This window comes from Lipotes vexillifer, unplaced genomic scaffold (assembly GCF_000442215.2).
Source record: "Lipotes vexillifer unplaced genomic scaffold, Lipotes_vexillifer_v1.1 scaffold809, whole genome shotgun sequence".
NCBI classification, from domain to species: domain Eukaryota; kingdom Metazoa; phylum Chordata; class Mammalia; order Artiodactyla; family Lipotidae; genus Lipotes; species Lipotes vexillifer.
This window is the reverse complement of record NW_006788521.1, coordinates 953,283-969,106: the sequence shown is the minus strand read 5'-3', so window position 1 is coordinate 969,106 and position 15,824 is coordinate 953,283.

Here is a 15,824-nt window from a genome sequence, read left to right as displayed (position 1 = left end):
TTTGTATGGGGTTGTCTATTTATTATTGATTTGCAGGAGATATGCATATTGTAAACATTTTCACCCAGTCTGTGTCTTCCCTTTTCATTTCTTGTTGTGGTAACTTTTGATGAGCAAAAGGTTTGAATTCCAATTTATCAATTTTTTTTCCTTTCTATTTAATGCTACTTATGCTCTCTCTAGGAAATCTTTGCCTAACCCAGGTTTGTGTTTTCTTCTAGAAGCTTTAAAGTTTTTTATTTTACATTTGTGTTGATGATCTACTTCTTAAGTATTTTATGGTTTTCGGGGTTATCTGATACAGAATTATATTCTTAATTGCATTTTCCAATTGTTTGCAACTGATCTATAAAAATATAATTGTGGCCTTTCTAAAGTCATTTATAAGTACCAGTAGTTGTTTTACAGATTCCTTAAGATTTTCTAAGTACAGAATTATGCCTTTTGCAGGCTTTATATCTTTTACTTCTTTTTCTTGCCTCATTGCAATGGCTAGGAGCTCCAGTGCAACATTAAATAGAAGTACTAAGAGAGGACATCCATACTTTGTTCTCAGTCGTGGGGAAAGGCTTTCAATATTTCAGTGCTAAATATGATGCTGCTACAGGTGTTTTATAGATGCTCTTCAACAAGTTAAAGAAATTTCTTTCTATTCCTGATATGCTGAGTCAAAAATTATTGAATTTTGTGAAATGCTCTTTCTGTATGTATTGAAAGGATTATATAGGTTTTCTTCTTTATTATTAAAATGTGAAATACATTAATTAATTTTTGGGTTAAGCAATTTTATTTCCTGGACTAACCCCCACTTGATCATGATGTATTAACATTTTTATACAGTTCTGGATTCAACCTGATGATATTTTTTAAGGATTTTTATTTCTGTTTTGGTATTTGGGTAATGCTCACCTCATAAAATGAGTTAGAAAATGTTCCCTCCTTCTGTATTTTCTGAATTTGTTTAATATTCATATTATTGCTTCTTTAAATGTTTGATAGTATTCACCAGAGAGACCATCTGGGCCTGTAGTTTTCTTCACAGGAACGTTTTTTACCACACATTCAAAATTTTAAATATATATAGGGCTATTCAGATTTTCTATTCCATCTTGTATTAGCTTTAGCAAGTTGTGTTTTAAAGAAATTTCAAAACATCTAATTTCTTGAATTTACTGGCATCAAATCTCCATAATATTTCTTTATTAATCTTTCAATGTCAGTATGATCTATAGTGATATTCCTCTTTCATTCCTAATTACAGTAATTTCTGTTTTCTGTCCTTATCAGTCATGGTAAGAGTTCATCAGTTTTATTGTACTTTCAAAGGAAAAACTTTTGGCTTTGTTAATTTTCTCTATTAATTGTCTCTTCTATTTTTCTATTTCTGTTCTTTTTTGAGTTGCTTTGGGTTTAATTGGTCTTCTTTTTCTAATTTCTTAAGGAGGTTTGGAGACAGAGCAAACTATGAATGAGATTTATGTGTGAAGGACACCAAATTCAAGCTTGAGTATCACTTTCTCTTGAAGTCTTGGAGACGACCTCCAGGTGGTAGACACACACACACACACACACACACACACACACACACACACACACACACACGATACTTGGTCTCTAGTAGCAGATATTCAGATGTTCTTCATCTTTGGACACAGATTGAGTGTTTCTGCATATTGCAGTACATCGTTTGTAATCCAGGGCCAATCCTGAAGGACCAGTCTGACTGCTTTGAACATGTCTGGACAGTCTACTGGTTCATCATCATGGCCCAGACTAACATAAGTCTGGACTTTCAGGCAAGGATAAGGTCCTAAAGTTTAAGCCTCTGTTTCGCATTTCTAAAGGTTTTCCTAGGAAACCAGTGAAATGAGAGTTGCCTCAGTATCACTGTCTACCTATATTTGAGTTCTTTATAGGTACCAGAATTATGAAGTTTATTTATTCTGGACTGTGGTCCCAGATATCTACAGCTACAATTTTTCAGGTTTTAGCACCCTGATAAACAAGTGATGTCAACTAGTTTGAACTAATTAAAATTCTAAAACGTTATCAGGTTATCAGAGTGGTGGGAGAAAAGGTATATGCGAGGGTTGAAGTGAAAGAAAACAAGGGGAAAAGATTACTACAGTTTCAAATATAACTGACGATGTAAGCAAGGGGTTCAAAAACTGGAAACTAAGAGAATTAGATATGCTGCCCTCCAGGATGGAAGTCTGTGGAAGCCAGTGATTTCCAAGGAGGCTTTAGACCTAAAAAGTGGGTTGTTTGGGCTTTCTGGATATCTTCTACTTTCCTCAGATTATTTTCTCCTACCCCTTTCTAACAGTAAGTAGTATGTCTTCCTATGATCTACTTATTTCCCTGATGAACTTAAATCTGTGGAAACTTTTCCATTGTGAAGTCATGAAATTGCAAAAGAACTTGGAAAAAATAACCAATCCCATTGGAGATAGACCTGCCTCCAACCCGGAGATCTCCTCCCGAATTTGTGGGGCATCCATTCAGTTTCTCTACCACCAGAGCTATATTCAGGGTAACTGAATAAATCTAGAAGTTGTGGGAGCTCTAATGTGGCAGTGGAGGTGAAGGTGGGGCCCACTTGCTAAGAACAGTCTGCTCTCATAAAACATTTAAAGCAAGGCAATATTTTTGCACATTTTTCTGTAATTGAATATCATTAAGATACTGAATATACAATGCATCTTGTTTTTTTTTTATTCTTTCAGAAACTACTTATTGAATGCCTACTATATACCAGGCATTGGGCATTGTGCAAGGGATAGAGGGATACAATGGTGAGCAAAGAAACAGAGAAAAGAAAGCTAAAATACAGTCATGAGTGGAAAGGGTAGGAATGGAGAAGGTGGAATGTTGGTGTGCTCCTTTATTACCAAAGACTTTGCATATTCTTGAGTCCTTGAATCAGAAAAAAGTAGTTACACTGGATCCCTCTGACATGTATAACAAGGAGAGAGAGAGAGTGTGTGTGTTTGTGTGTGTGCTTGTGTGTGTGTATGTGTGGTGGTGGTGGTGGATTTTGGAGAAGATGAGGGACCATAAGGAGAATACCTCAATTTCTGCCCAATAGAAGTGGGAGGATGGAATCACTGATGTTCCAGAAGCTAAGAAAGGAAAAATGTAAATTATTTTCTTTACGCATGTGGTTTGCACAACATCCTCCAACATAAGACTCCCACTTGGGTCCTAAAGTTGGAAAAATCTAGGGATTATGGAGATGGTGAACAGAGCAACAAGACTTGACATGGTATTCCAGGTGTCAGCACTAGTAGACCAAGTCCGAGAGTGAGACCTTTGTAAGATATTCTTCAGGTTCATTAGCCATGTGCATTATAAATCTGGAATTAATGTCATTTACCTAAATTATAGAGATGTATTTCTCACGTAAGTCCCTATATGCAGGCAAGGTAGCAAAGAAGAGTTCTTTAAGTGGGGATAATGTGAAGAGCCCCTAAAAAGAATTCCCTACCCTAAATCGTATTTCCCATGTTGAATGAAATTCATTTTGTTCCACTGCTTAGAACCCATCTTTAATCATCTCTCTATAACCACAAAAGCAGTTATAACATAGTATAGTAAAGATTCTGAAATAAGATTGCCTTGTTCATTGTGGGCTTCACCACTAATTGCTCATGTGATTCTGGGGTATGTTTCTTAATAGTTAAGAATTACATTTATTGAGCATGCAATCACTTAGCAACTACAGAGCCAAGCACTTTACATGTATTTACATGTATCATTAATCCTCATAATACCCTATGAGGTATGAGGTAGGTAACATTATTATCATTATCATCATTATCAGATGAGGAAATTGAGGCAAGTATGTAACTTTCAGGTCCAAAACTATTAAATTGAGGAGCTGAAATTCAAACCTAAGTAGTTTTAACTACTATACTACAGTTTCCTCACTTAAACCCTCTAAGCTACTATACCTACCTCAGACCATAGTTGTAAAGATTAAGTAAGATAGTGGTTGCAGACTTGATGGAGTGCAAAAAGTGTTCAACACTATTATTATTTCAGATAAATCGATTATTAAAAAAAAAAAAAACTGGAGCAATACCCAGCAAACCCAATTCTATTTTACTGAGCCTCTATTATGTATTAAGCTCTGTATTAGATGCTAAAGTGATATTTTGATGTATAAGACTTGATTCCTGCCCTCAAGAAACTCACAGAATTTAAGGCTTACTCACATGTTCCCCACATAAAATCCTTCAGGAGCTCTAAGTTGCTTTCAGAAAGCTCATATCCCTACCTTGGCACAAAAGACCCATCAGGATTCTACCCCTTCTAGCCTCTCTGGCCTCATCTCCTGCCACTTCCCCCATCCACACTTCAGCCTAACTGAGCTACTTATCATTCTTCAGAAGTGCAAGACATTTCATATCTCCATGACCTACAACATGCTGTCCAACTCAAATCTGCCTGGAATCCCCATCCCCTGCTAGATTAGATGCTCCTTCTCTGTGCTCCCATAGAATCCTGCACACACTCACTGCACTTATTACATTGTACTGCAACTGTCCTGCTCATCTATCTCCTCCACTATACTGTAAGCTTCTTGAGGACAGACTGCCGTAGTGGTCTCCTATCCTAGCTCCCAAAACAACATATGCATGGTAGGCATATGCACATTCAATGAATGTGTATAGAATGAACACATTAGTAAACTATAATTAGTGCTCTAATGGAGGTATAACAATATAATGGTAGAGTGAGTAAAGAGTGAAACAGATTGGGAGGGTCTGCAGTGACTTCTTTAAAGAGGCGGCATCTGAATTGGCTCTTCATGGGAAGGTAATGCTTGGATCAGTGGATACATGCAGAGGACCTCCCAATAAGAAAAGGTTTGAGGAAAGGCCCTAGAAGGAACCTTTGGAGCATAATAAGTAAACCTCTATAACTAGAACATAGGAAACAAACAGAGAGGCTAAGGTCACTGTGGCAACAAAACTGGGAATTGCAGAGAACCCAGATCATCAAATCTATTCTCAAGAAATTTTCAATTAAAAAAAATCTTACTGGGCTTCCCTGGTGGCGCAGTGGTTGAGAGTCCATACAGTGGAGAAAGGACAGCCTCTTCAATAAGTGGTGCTGGGAAAACTGGACAGCTACATGTAAAAGAATGAAATTATAACACTTCCTAACACCACACACAAAAATAAACTGAAAATGGATTAAAGACCTAAATGTAAGGCTAGATACTATCAAACTCTTAGAGGAAAACATAGGAACACTCTATGACATAAATCACAGCAAGATCCTTTTTGACCCACCTCCTAGAGAAATGGAAATAAAAACAAAAATAAACAAATGGGACCTAATGAAACTTTAAAGCTTTTGCACAGCAAAGGAAACCATAAACAAGACAAAAAGACAGCCCTCAGATGGGAGAAAATATTTGCTAACCAATCGAGTGACAAAGAATTAATCTCCCAAACATACAAGCAGCTCATGCAGGCCATATCAAAAAAAAAAACAACCCAATCCAAAAATGGGTGGAAGACCTATATAGGCACTTCTCCAAAGAAGATATACAGATTGCCAACAAACACATGAAAGGATGCTCAACATCACTAATCATTAGAGAAATGCAAATCAAAACCACAACGAGGTATCACTTCACACCAGTAAGAATGGCCATCATCAAAAAATCTACAAACAATAAATGCTGGAGAGGGTGTGGAGAAAAGAACCTTCTTGCACTGTTGGTGGGAATTTAAATTAATACAGCCACTATGGAGAACAGTATGGAAGTCCCTTAAAAAACTAAAAACAGAACTACCACATGACCGAGCAATCCCACTACTGGGCATATACCCTAAGAAAACCATAATTCAAAAAGAGACAGGTACTACAATGAACATCACAGCACTATTTACAATAGCCAGGACACGGAAGCAATCTAAGTGTCCACTGACAGATGAGTGGATAAAGAAGATGTGATACATATATACAATGGAATATTACTCAGCCATAAAAAGAAACGAAATTGAGTTATTTGTAGTGAGGTGGATGGACCTGTCATACAGAGTGAAGTAAGTCAGAAAGAGAAAAACAAATACCATATGCTAACACATATATATGGAATCTAAAAAGAAAAAGTTTTGATGAACCTAGGGGCAGGACAGGAATAAAGAAGCAGACGTAGAGAATGGACTTGAGGACACAGGGAGGGGGAAGGGTAAGCTGGGACGAAGTGAGAGAGTAGCATGGACATATATACACTACCAAATGTAAAACAGATAGCTAGTGGGAAGCAGCCACATAGCACAGGGAGATCAGCTCAGTGCTCTGTGACCACCTAGAGGGGTGGGATAGGGAGGGTGGGAGGGAGGGGATATGGGGATATATGTATACATATAGCTGATTCACCTTGTTATACAGCAGAAACTAACACAACATTGTAAAGCAGTTATACTCCAATAAAGATGTTTAAAAAAAAAATCTTACTGCTGCAAGTAATGTTATCCAATCCCAGTTCTTCTATTTGCATTTCTTCTCATTCATTCATAACCAAACCATGATGACCACATCAAAAATACAGGGATGTGTACAAGGAGGATTGTAGCAAAAGGATAGAAATGGGGGAAGGAAAATAGTTTGAAAAGTAGGAGGAAACGGCACTAAAATTAAAATACCAAGCTGATAGGAGAGTCTCACCTGTATCAGATCAGGGACTATGTCATCAGCAGTTTGATTACTCTTACATTTATTTAACTTAATGTCATTTTTTTACTACATAAATTTCTATAACAGGCCCACACTAACTTATGATGCAGAGACAGTGATCCCTGAAGGCAACCAGTATCATTTTAGAAAGGAAACCCATGTACTCTGCACTCCACCCAATAAGCCACTGACATTACTAAAGAGTCAGTGGGGACTCTTTCCAAGATGGCGGAGGAGTAAGACGCAGAGATCACCTTCCTCCCCACAGATACACCAGAAATACATCTACACGTGGAGCAACTCCTACAGAACACCTACTGAACGCTGGCAGGAGACCTCAGACCTCCCAAAAGGCAAGAAACTCCCCACGTACCTGGGTAGGGCAAGAGAAAAAAGAATAAACAGAGACAAAAGGATAAGGACGGTACCTGCACCAGTGGGAGGGAGCCGTGAAGGAGGAAAGGTCTCCACACACTAGGAGCCCCTTCGCGGGCAGAGATTGCGGGAGGCGGAGCGGGGAGCTTCGGAGCCGCGGAGGACAGCACAGCAACAGGGGCGCGGAGGGCAAAGCGGAGAGATTCCCGCACAGAGGATCGGCGCCGACCGGCGCTCACCAGCCCGAGAGGCTCGTGTGCTCACCCGCCGGGGGCGGGCGGGGCTGCGAGCTGAGGCTCGGTTTCGGTTTCGGTCGGAGCTCAGGGAGAGGACTGGGGTTGGCGGCTTGAACATAGCCCGAAGGGGTTAGTGCGCCACGGCTAGCCGGGAGGGAGTCCGGGGAAAAGTCTGGACCTACCCAAGAGGCAAGAGACCTTTTCTTGCCTCTGTGTTTCCTGGTGCGCGAGGAGAGGGGTTTTAAGAGCGCTGCCTAAAGGAGCTCCAGAGACGGGCGCGAGAAAAGCTCGGAAACCAGAGACGGGCGGGAGACGCTAAGGCTGCTGCTGCCGCCACCAAGGGGCCTGTGTGCGAGCACAGGTCACTGCCCCCACCCCTCTTCCGGGGAGCCTGTGCAGCCCGCCACTGCCAGGTTCCCGGGATCCAGGGACAATTTCTCAGGGAGAACACACGGCGGGCCTCAGGCTGGGGCAACGTCACGCCGACTTCTGCCGCCGCAGGACCGCTCCGCACTCCGTGCCCCTCCCTGCCCCCGGCCTGAGAGCGCCAGAGCCCCCGAGTCAGCGGCTCCTTTAACGCCGTCCTGTCTGAGCAAAAAGCAGACGCCCTCCAGCGACCTACACGCAGAGGCAGGGCCAAGTCGAAAGCTGAGCCCCTGTGAGCTGTGAGAACAAAGAAGAAAAAGGGAAATCTCTCCCAGCAGCCTCAGAAACAGCGGATTAAAGCTACACAATCAATTTGATGTACCCTGCCTCTGTGGAATACATGAATAGACAGCGAATCATCCCAAATTGAGGAGGCGGACTTCTAGAGCAAGATCTATGATTTTTTCCCCTTTTCCTCTTTTTGTGAATGTGTATGTGTATGCTTCTGTGTGAGATCTTGTCTGTATAGGTTTGCTTCCACCATTTGTCCCAGCGTTCTATCCGACCATTTTTTTTTTTAATTTTTTTCTTAATAATTAATTTTAATTTAAAGAACTCTGTTATACTTTACCTTCTTTCTATCTTTCCTTCCTTCCTTCCCTTTTTGAGACAACGAATCGTCCCAAATTGAGGAGGTGGACTTGGAGAGCAAGTTTTATGATTTTTTCCACTTTACCTCTTTTTGTGAGGGTATATGTGTATGCTTCTATGTAAGATTTTGTCTCTATAACTTTGCTTCCACCATTTGTCCTAAGGTTCTATCCTTCCCTTTTTTTTTTCCTCTAAATAATTATTTTTTTAATTCAATAACTTTATTATACTTTATTTTATTTTACTGTATCTTCTTTCTTTCTGTATTTTTTCCTTCCTTCCCTCATTCCTTCCTTCCTTCCCTCCTCCCTCCCTCCCTCCTTTCTTTCCTTCTTGCCTTCTTCCTTTCTTTTCTTCTTTCTTTCTTTCTTCCTTCCCTCCTTCCTTCCTTCCCTCCTCTCTTTCTTTCTTTCTTTCTTTCTTTCCTATTTCCTCCTACTTATACTAATTCTCTCTACTTTCTCTCCCTTTTATTCTGAGCCGAGTGGATGAAAGGCTCTTGCTGCTCCAGCCAGGAGTCAGGACTCTGCCTCTGAGGTGGGAGAGCCAACTTCAGAACACTCGTCAAGAAGAGACCTCCCAGCCCCACATAATATCAAACGGCGAAAATCTCCCAGAGATCTCCATCTCAACACCAGCACCCAGCTTCGCTCAACGACCAGCAAGCTACAGTGCTGGACAACCTATGCCAACCATATAGCAAAACAGGAACACAACCCCACCCACTAGCAGAGAGGCTGCCTAAAATCATAATAAGTCCACAGACACCCCAAAACACACCACCAGACGTGGACCTGCCCACTAGAGAGACAAGATCTAGCCTCATACACCACAACACAGCCACTAGTCCCCTCCACCAGGAAGCCTACACAACGCACTGAACCAACCTTAGCCACTGGAGACAGACATCAAAAACAACGGGAGCTACGAACTTGCAGCCTGCAAAAAGGTGAACCCAATCACAGTAAGATAAGCAAAATGAGAAGACAGAAAAACACACAGCAGATGAAGGAGCAGGATAAAAACCCACCAGACCTAACAAATGAAGAGGAAATAGGCAGTCTACCTGAAAAAGAGTTCAGAATAATGATAGTAAAGATGATCCAAAATCTTGGAAATAGAATGGACAAAATGCAAGAAGCAGTTAACAAGGACCTAGAAGAAATAAAGATGAAACAGACAATGATGAACAACACAATAAATGAAATGAAAAATACTCTAGATGGGATCAATAGCAGAATAAATGAGGCAGAAGAACGGATAAGTGACCTGGAAGATAAAATAGTGGAAATAACTACTGCAGAGCAGAATAAAGAAAAAAGAATGAAAAGAACTGAGGACAGTCTCAGAGACCTCTGGGACAACATTAAACGCACCAACATTCGAATTATAGGGGTTCCAGAAGAAGAAGAGAAAAAGAAAGGGACTGAGAAAATATTTGAAGAGATTATAGTTGAAAACTTCCCTAATATGGGAAAGGAAATCGTTAATCAAGTCCAGGAAGCACAGAGAGTCCCATACAGGATAAATTCAAGGAGAAATACGCCAAGACACATATTAATCAAACTGTCAAAAACTAAATACAAAGAAAGCATATTAAAAGCAGCAAGGGAAAAACAACAAATAACACACAAGGGAATCCCCATAAGGTTAACAGCTGATCTCTCAGCAGAAACTCTACAAGCCAGAAGGGAGTGGCAGGACATACTGAAAGTGATGAAGGAGAAAAACCTGCAACCAAGATTACTCTACCCAGCAAGGATCTCATTCAGATTTGATGGAGAAATTAAAACCTTTACAGACAAGCAAAAGCTGAGAGAGTTCAGCACCACCAAACCAGCTTTACAACAAATGCTAAAGGAACTTCTCTAGACAAAAACACAAGAGAAGGAAAAGTCCTATAATAACGAACCCAAAACAATTTAGAAAATGGGAATAGGAACATACATATCGATAATTACCTTAAATGTAAATGGACTAAATGCTCCCACCAAAAGACACAGATTGGCTGAATGGATACAAAAACAAGACCCATATATATGCTGTCTACAAGAGACCCACTTCAGACCTAGAGACACATACAGACTGAAAGTAAGGGGATGGAAAAAGATATTCCATGCAAATGGAAACCAAAAGAAAGCTGGAGTAGCAATTCTCATATCAGACAAAATAGACTTTAAAATAAGGACTATCAGAAGAGACAAAGAAGGACACTACATAATGATTAAGGGATCGATCCAAGAAGAAGATATAACAATTGTAAATATTTATGCACCCAACATAGGAGCACCTCAATACATAAGGCAAAAACTAGCAGCCATAAAAGGGGAAATCGACAGTAACACATTCATAGTAGGGGACTTCAACACCCCACTTTCACCAATGGACAGATCATCCAAAATGAAAATAAATAAGGAAACACAAGCTTTAAATGATACATTAAACAGGATGGACTTAATTGATATTTATAGGACACTCCATCCAAAAACAACAGAATACACATTTTTCTCAAGTGCTCATGGAACATTCTCCAGGATAGATCATATCTTGGGTCACAAATCAAGCCTTGGTAAATTTAAGAAAATTGAAATTATATCAAGTATCTTTTCCGACCACAACGCCATGAGATTAGATATCAATTATAGGAAAAGAGCAGTAAAAAATACAAACACATGGAGGCTAAACAATACACTACTTAGTAACGAAGTGATCACTGAAGAAATCAAAGAGGAAATTAAAAAATACCTAGAAACAAATGACAATGGAGATACAACGACCCAAAACCTATGGGATGCAGCAAAAGCAGTTCTAAGAGGGAAGTTTATAGCAATACAAGCCCACCTTAAGAAGCAGGAAACATCTCGAATAAACAACCTAACCTTGCACCTCAAGCAATTAGAGAAAGAAGAACAAAAAAACCCCAGAGTTAGCAGAAGGAAAGAAATCATAAAAATCAGATCAGAAATAAATGAAAAAGAAATGAAGGAAACAATAGCAAAGATCAATAAAACTAAAAGCTGGTTCTTTGAGAAGATTAACAAAATTGATAAACCATTAGCCAGACTCATCAAGAAAATAAGGGAGAAGACTCAAATCAATAGAATCAGAAATGAAAAAGGAGAAGTAACAACTGACACTGCAGAAATACAAAAAATCATGAGGGATTACTACAAGCAACTCTATGCCAATAAAATGGACAATCTGGAAGAAATGGACAAATTCTTAGAAATGCACAAACTGCCAAGACTGAATCAGGAAGAAATAGAAAATATGAACAGACCAATCACAAACACTGAAATTGAAACTGTGATTAAAAATCTTCCAACAAACAAAAGCCCAGGACCAGATGGCTTCACAGGCGAATTCTATCAAACATTTAGAGAAGAGCTAACACCTATTCTTCTCAAACTCTTCCAAAATATAGCAGAGGGAGGAACACTCCCAAACTCATTCTACGAGGCCACCATCACCTTGATACCAAAACCAGACAAGGATGTCACAAAGAAAGAAAACTACAGGCCAATATCACTGATGAACATAGATGCAAAAATCCTCAACAAAATACTAGCAAACAGAATCCAACAGCACATTAAAAGGATCATACACCATGATCAAGTGGGGTTTATTCCAGGAATGCAAGGATTCTTCAATATACGCAAATCTATCAATGTGATTAACCATATTAACAAATTGAAGGAGAAAAACCATATGATCATCTCAATAGATGCAGAGAAAGCTTTTGACAAAATTCAACACCCATTTATGATAAAAACCCTGCAGAAAGTAGGTGTAGAGGGAACTTTCCTCAATATAATAAAGGCCGTATATGACAAGCCCACAGCCAACATCATCCTCAATGGCGAAAAACTGAAAGCATTTCCACTAAGGTCAGGAACAAGACAAGGTTGCCCACTCTCACCACTCTTATTCAACATAGTTTTGGAAGTTTTAGCCACAGCAATCAGAGAAGAAAAGGAAATAAAAGGAATCCAAATCGGAAAAGAAGAAGTAAAGCTGTCACTGTTTGCAGATGACATGATACTATACATAGAGAATCCTAAAGATGCTACCAGAAAACTACTAGAGCTAATCAATGAATTTGGTAAAGTAGCAGGATACAAAATTAATGCACAGAAATCTCTGGCATTCCTATATACTAATGATGAAAAATCTGAAAGTGAAATCAAGAAAACACTCCCATTTACCATTGCAACAAAAAGAATAAAATATCTAGGAATAAACCTACCTAAGGAGACAAAAGACCTGTATGCAGAAAATTATAAGACACTGATGAAAGAAATTAAAGATGATACAAACAGATGGAGAGATATACCATGTTCTTGGATTGGAAGAATCAACATTGTGAAAATGACTCTACTTCCCAAAGCAATCTATAGATTCAATGCAATCCCTATCAAACTACCACTGGCATTTTTCACAGAACTAGAACAAAAAATTTCACAATTTGTATGGAAACACAAAAGACCCCGAATAGCCAAAGCAATCTTGAGAACAAAAAATGGAGCTGGAGGAATCAGGCTGCCTGACTTCAGACTATACTACAAAGCTACAGTAATCAAGACAGTATGGTACTGGCACAAAAACAGAAAGATAGATCAATGGAATAGGATAGAAAGCCCAGAGATAAACCCATGCACATATGGTCACCTTATCTTTGATAAAGGTGGCAGGAATATACAGTGGAGAAAGGACAGCCTCTTCAATAAGTGGTGCTGGGAAAATTGGATAGGTACATGTAAAAGTATGAGATTAGATCACTCCCTAACACCATACACAAAAATAAGCTCAAAATGGATTAAAGACCTAAATGTAAGGCCAGAAACTATCAAACTCTTAGAGGAAAACATAGGCAGAACACTCTATGACATAAATCACAGCAAGATCCTTCTTGACCCATCTCCTAGAGTAATGGAGATAAAAACAAAAATAAACAAATGGGACCTAATGAAACTTCAAAGCTTTTGCACAGCAAAGGAAACCATAAACAAGACCAAAAGACAGCCCTCAGAATGGGAGAAAATATTTGCAAATGAATCAACTGACAAAGGATTAATCTCTAAAATTTACAGGCAGCTCATGCAGCTCAATAACAAAAAAATAAACAACCCAATCCAAAAATGGGCAGAAGACCTAAATAGACATTTCTCCAAAGAAGATATACAGACTGCCAACAAACACATGAAAGAATGCTCAACATCATTAATCATTAGAGAAATGCAAATCAAAACTACAATGAGATATCATCTCACACCAGTCAGAATGGCCATCATCAAAAAATCTAGAAACAATAAATGCTGGAGAGGGTGTGGAGAAAAGGGAACACTCTTGCACTGCTGGTGGGAATGTGAATTGGTTCAGCCACTATGGAGAACAGTATGGAGGTTCCTTAAAAAACTACAAATAGAACTACCATATGACCCAGCAATCCCACTACTAGGTATATACCCTGAGGAAACCAGAATTCAGAAAGAGTCATGTACCAAAATGTTCATTGCAGCTCTATTTACAATAGCCCGGAGATGGAAACAACCTAAGTGCCCGTCGTCGGATGAATGGATAAAGAAGATGTGGCACATATATACAATGGAATATTACTCAGCCATAAAAAGAAACGAAATTGAGCTATTTGTAATGAGGTGGATAGATCTAGAGTCTGTCATACGGAGTGAAGTAAGTCAGAAAGAGAAGGACAAATACCGTATGCTAACACATATATATGGAATTTAAGAAAAAAAAATGTTATGAAGAACCTAGGGGTAAAACAGGAATAAAGACAGAGACCTACTGGAGAACAGACTTGAGGATATGGGGAGGGGGAAGGGTGAGGTGTGTTAGGGCGAGAGAGAGACATGGACATATATATACTAACAAACGTAAGGTAGATAGCCAGTGGGAAGCAGCCGCATGGCACAGGGAAACCGGCTCGGTTCTTTGTGGCTGTCTGGAGGGGTGGGATAGGGAGGGTGGGAGGGAGGGAGACAAAGAGGGAAGAGATATGGGAACATATATATATGTATAACTGACTCACTCTGTTATAAAGCAGAAACTAACACACCATTGTAAAGCAATTATACCCCAATAAAGATGTTAAAAAAAAAAAAAAAAGAGTCAGTGGATCTGATACAGTATTAAATACAGGCTGCATCATGCAACAAAATTCACAACCACTGTACTCATTGTATTCCCTGCTTTAAGCACCAACTCAATATTTAATGCACACCCGTTAATGGGGAAGACACTGTTGTTGGCACTGACAGGGATACCTGGATTAATCTGGTATGATCCAGACCCTTAAAGAATGCAGAGTAGGTGAGCCAAATGTGTACATGATAATGCAATTCAGTGTCATAAATTTATGAAAAATGTAGCATGAAAGCAAAGAAGAAGCATTCATTAATCTTAACAGGAAAAATGGAGGAAGATTTCATGGCAGGGTTAACTGGAACTCCTATGAAAAGTTTTCATTGTATTTTTTTTTATTTTCATAATTTTTTAAAATTACAAAAGTGATATATGTTCATTATTAAAAAATAAAAAAATACAGATAAGCAAAAACCACAAATAAACCACTATATTTTAGTATATGCCATTTAAAATTTTAATTTATTTATAAAAATAAGAAGATATTTTACATTCTTTTCAGTAAGTAGCTTTCTTCAGACAACAATATATTACAAGCATCTTTCCATGTTATTTACTGTACTTCTGCAACTGACTTTTATATTTAAAAGGTGCATAGCACAAAAAGAGTACACAATAAAAGCATGTCTCCCTCCCACCCCACCCCCATTATCTTATAGTTTTAAACAGAAGCAACCACTGTTACCAGTTTCTTGTGATGGTTCCACGAGTAGTCTATGAATATATGAGCATAAGTGTATATATTTCTCTTTTTAAATAAATGGCAGCAATGCACTCAGCTTTGTACCTTGCTTTTCTCCCCCTAGGCAGTACACTTATCATTGCCTTGTTCCTCCTAATGGCTGCAAAGTGTTCCATTATACAGATATATAATAACTTATTCATCTAGTACCCTTTGATGGACATTCAGAATATTTCCAACCTCTTGCTATTACAGTATTGCTAAACATATCCTTAAAATGTAAACATGCACACATTTGTGAATATATCTGCAGAAAAATTGCTAGAAGTGGAGTTTTAAGGTCAAAGGATATGTATATTTTTAATTTCATAGATATTACCGTAGTGTCCTCCATTCAGATGGTCCTAATTTCTACTCCTGCCAGCTACAAATGAGAATGCCTACCTATTCCCTACCTGTGGCTGCCCAGCGAGATACTATTTTCCATTCCCCTCCCTGACCACACACAGACAGGTGAGGTCACTTGTCTGGTAAATGGAATAAGGAATGTGAACAGAAATGTGTGTCATATCCAGGCCACAGAAACTGAGAAGATAATATGCATTTTCCACCCTTTCTCTGCTTTTCTACCAGCTGGAAACAGAAGATTTCAAGGC